Source organism: Pan paniscus, chromosome Y (assembly GCF_029289425.2).
Source record: "Pan paniscus chromosome Y, NHGRI_mPanPan1-v2.0_pri, whole genome shotgun sequence".
NCBI lineage: Eukaryota > Metazoa > Chordata > Mammalia > Primates > Hominidae > Pan > Pan paniscus.
Genome location: NC_073273.2, coordinates 36405118 through 36410155, shown reverse-complemented (window position 1 = coordinate 36410155; position 5038 = coordinate 36405118).

Below are 5038 nucleotides of genomic sequence, written 5' to 3'. Positions count from 1 at the left end.
AGCTTAGTTGCCATATAATAAAATTTCTTAGGTTTTATACTCCAATGCCTGGATTGAAAGCATTACTGGACCAGCCTGAGGGAACTTATTACCCTAAAGGGAAGGACACAAACCAGGCTGACATAATCACCTGCTGATCATAGAGCCCTAGGGACTTGAGTAAACATAGGTGGTAGCCTGGTAGTGGTTACAGCAGACCTTGGGTGAGAGTCAGTGCTGTACTGGCTTCAAGTCTAACCCAGTGCTGTCACAGCGGTGGTGGCAACAGGAGTGCTTGTGTCATTACATCCACAATTCTATGGTGCTCAACAGTGAGAGAAAGCCATCAGTTTTTTGGTAGAAAGTGAGAGAAAAGAACAACCTCTGCTGGATAATATAAATAATTATTCCCAATTTTATTTAAAACCATTAAGATAGTACCCCTATGAATCTGCAAAAAACACAACATTATTGGGCTTGGGGCCCAAGTCCCTTTGAATACCTGAAAACTCTTCTCAAGAAGGAGGCACACAAATAAGCCCATACTGTGAAGACCACAATAAGTACCTAATTATTTAATGTCCAGAGACCAATGAATATCTACAAGCATTGAGACGAAGCATGAAAACATGACACCACCAAAGGAGTTAAAAGTTACCAGGGACAATCCTGGAGAAACAGAGATATGTGACCTTTTGGACAGAATTTGATAGCCTTTAGAGGAAAGTCAAAGAAATTTGAGATAACATAAAGAAAAAATTCAGAATTCTGTTGGATAAATTTAACAAAGAGATTGAAATAATTAAAAAGAATCAAGCAAAAATAAAAATAATAAAGTTGAAAGATGCAGTTGACATATTGATGAATTCCTCAGCCTTTTAGAGAAAAACTGATCAAGCAGAAGAATTAGTGAGCTTAAAGACAGCCTATTTAGAAACACACAGTCAGAAGAGATTTAAAAAAAAAAAAGAAGAAGAAACTGTGCTTACAATAGTTAGAAAATAGCATCAAAAGGGCAAATATGTGAGTTATTAGCCTTAAAAAAGAGGTAGAGCAAGAAGAAGAGAAAGCTTATTCAAAGGAATAACAGAGAATGGTGCACATCTAGAGAAAGATATCAATATTAAAGAAAAATAAGATTATAGAACACCAAGAAATCTTAACTCAAACTACGTCAAGATATTTAAAAGGCAAAATCTCAAGGATCATGGCTAAAAAGGATAAAGTATCCTAAAAGCAGCAAGATTGAAAAAAAAACAACAACAACAAATAACACAAAATGGACCTTTAATATTTCTGATAGGTTTTGAGTGGAAACCTTACAGGACAGCAGGAAAGCCATTACATGTTTAACTTGTAACATATTTAGTGATGAAGGAAAAAAAATAACATAAAATACTGTATCTGGTTAAAACAATCTTTCAAGCATGAAAGACAAATAAAGACTTCCAGACAAATGAAAGCTGAGGAATTTCATAAACAGCAGACAGATTCTAAAAGAAATATTAAAAGTGACTTTTTAATCTGAAAGAACAGGATGTTAATGAGCAGGAAACCAACAGAAGGAACAAAACTCACTGGTAGTAGCTAGCACACGTGGAATAGAATAGAAAGATGGAGAACATTAGAATACTGTAATTGTGCTATATAAGCTACTCTTATCTTAAATGGAAATAGTAAATAATGAACTAATAAAAAATAATACCTACAACTTTCCAAAATATAGACATTACAATAAGACAAAGAAAAACAAAAACAAACAAAAAAGAAAAGTGAGGAGATAAAGTGTACAGCTATTGTTAGACTACTTTTTGCATGATTGTTTATGCAATGAATATTAAGTTGTCAGCTTAAAATAATTTTAACAATTTTAAGTTAAAATTTTAATTGCATAATATTAAATTAGAATTTTATTAATTTAATTTAATTATTTTGATTTTTATAAATTTTTTTTATAAATTATACTTTAAGTTCTAGGGTACATATGCACAACATACAGGTTTGTTACCTATGTATACATGTGCCATGTTGGTGTGCTGCACCCATTAACTCGTCCTTTACATGGGGTATATCATGAACTCATCCTTTTTCATGGCTGCATAATATTCCATGGTGTATATGTGCCATATTTTCTTAACTCAGTGTATCGTTGATGGGCATTTGGGTTGGTTCCAAGTCTTTGCTACTGTGAATAGTGCCACAATCAATATACTTGTGCATGTGTCTTTATAGCAGCATGATTTATAATCCTCTGGATATATGCCCAGTAATGGGATAGCTGGATCAAATGGTATTTCTAGTTCTAGATCCTTGAGGAATCACCACACTGTCTTCTACAATGGTTGAACTAGTTTACAGTCCCATCAACAGTGTAAAAGCATTCCTATTTCTCCACATTCTCTCCAGCACCTGTTGTTTCCTGACTTTTTAATGATCACCATTCTAACTGGTATGAGATGGTATCTCATTGTGATTATGGTTTGCATTTCTCTAACAGCCAGTGATGATGAGCGTTTTTTCACCTGTCTGTTGGCTGCATAAATGTCTTCTTTTGAGAAGTGTCTTTTCATATCCTTTGCCCACTTTTTGATGGGGTTGTTTGATTTTTTTCTTGTAAATTTGTTTAAGTTCTTTGTAGATTCTGGATATTAGCCCTTTGTCAGATGGGTAGATTGTAAAAATTTTCTCCCATTCTGTAGGTTACCTGTCCACTCTGATGGTAGTTTCTCTTGCTGTACAGAAGCTCTTTAGTTTAATTAGATCCCATTTGTTAATTTTGGCTTTTGTTACCATTGCTTTTGGTGTTTTAGTCAGGAAGTCCTTGCCCATGCCTATGGCCTGAATGGTATTGTCTAGGTTTTCTGCTAGGGTTTTTATGGTTTTAGGTCTAACATTTAAGTCTTTAATCCACCTTGAATTAATTTTTGTATAAGATGTAAGGAAGGGATCCAGTTCCAGCTTTCTACATATGGCTAGTCAGTTTTCCCAGCACCATTTATTAAATAGGGAATCCTTTCCCCTTTTCTTGTTTTTGTGAGGTTTGTCAAAGATCAGATAGTTGTAGATGTGTGGTATTATCTCCAGGGGCTCTATTCTGTTCCATTGTTCTATATCTTTCTTTTGGTACCAGTACTGTGCTGTTTTGGTTACTGTAGCCTTGTAGTGTAGTTTGAAGTCAGGTAGCGTGATGCCTCCAGCGTTGTTGTTTTGGCTTAGGATTGTCTTGGCAATGAGGGCTGTTTTTTGGTTCTATATGAACTTTAAAGTAGATTTTTGCAATTCTGTGAAGAAAGTCATTGGTAGCTTGATGGGGTTGGCATTGAATCTATAAATTACCTTGGGCAGTATGGCCATTTTCATAATATTGAATCTGCATATCCATGAGCATGGAATGTTGTTCCATTTGTTTGTGTCCTCTTTTATTTCATTGAGCAGTGGCTTGTAGTTCTCCTTGAAGAGGTCCTTCACATCCCCTGTAAGTTGGATTCCTAGGTATTTTATTCTCTTTGAAGCAATTGTGAATGGGAGTTCACTCATGATTTGGCTGTCTGTTTTTCTGTTATTCATGTATAGAAAAGCTTGTGATTTTTGCATTTTTGTATCTTGAGACTTTGCTGAAGTTTCCTATCAGCTTAAGGAGATTTTGGGCTGAGACAATGGGGTTTTCTAATTATACAATCGTCATCCTCAAACAGGGACAATTTGATTTCCTCTTTCCCTAATTGAATACCTGTTATTTCTTACTCTTGCCTGATTGCCCTGGCCAGAACTTCCAACACTATATTGAATGGGAGTGGTGAGAGAGGGCATACCTGTCTTGTGCTAGTTTTCAAAAGGAATGTTTCCAGTTTTTCCAATTCAGTATGATATTGTCTGTGGGTTTGTCATAAGTAGCTCTTATTATTTTGAGATTCGTCCCATCAATACCTAGTTTACTGAGAGTTTTTAGCATGAAGGCTGTTGAATTTTGTCAAAGGACTTTTGTACATCTATCGAGATAATCATGCAGTTTTTATCTTTGGTTCTGTTTATATGATGGATTATGTTTATTGATTTGCATATGTTGAACCAGCCTTGCATCTCAAGGATGGACCAAACTTGATCATGGTAGATAAGCTTTTTGATGTGCTGCTGGATTCGGTTTGCCAGTATTTTATTGAGATTTTTGCATTGATGTTCATTAGTGATATTGGTCTAAAATTCTCTCTTTTTTTTTTTTGTATCTCTGCCAAGCTTTGGTATCAGGATGATGTTGGCCCCATAAAATGAATTAGGGAGGATCCTCTCTTTTTCTATTGATTGAAATAGTTTCAGAAGTAATGGTACCAGCTCCTCTTTGTACCTCTGGTAGAATTCAGCTATGAATCCATCTGGTCCTGGACTTTTTTTTGGTTGGTAGGCTGTTAATTATTGGCTTAATTTCAGAACGTGTTATTGGTCTATTCAGGGATTCAACTTGTTCCTTTTTTAGTCTTGGGAGAGTATATGTGTCCAGGAATTTTTCCATTTCTTCTAGATTTTCTAGTTTATTTGCATGGAGGTGTTTATATTATTCTCTGATGGTAGTTTGTATTTCTGTGGGATTGGTGGTGGTATCCCCTTTATCATTTTTTTATTTCATCTAATTGATTCTTCTCTCTTTTCTTTTTCATTAGTCTTGCTAGTGGTCTATCAATTTTGTTGATCTTTTCAAAAAAACATCTGGATTCATTGATTTTTTGAAGGGCTTTTTATGTCTCTGTCTCCTTCAGTTCTTCTCTAATCTTAGTTTTATCTTGACTTCTGATAGCTTTTGAATGTGTGTGCTCTTGTTTCTCTAGTTCTGTTAATTGTAATGGTAGAGTGTCAATTTTAAATCTTTCCTGCTTTCTCTTGTGGGCATTTAGTGCTACAAATTTCTGTCTACATACTGCTTTAAATGTGTCCCACAGATTCTGGTATGTTTTGTCTTTGTTCTCATTGGTTTCAAAGAACATCTTGATTTCTGCGTTCATTTTCGTATGTACCCAGTAGTCATTCAGGAGCAAGTTGTTCAGTTTCCATGTAGTTGAGTGGTTTT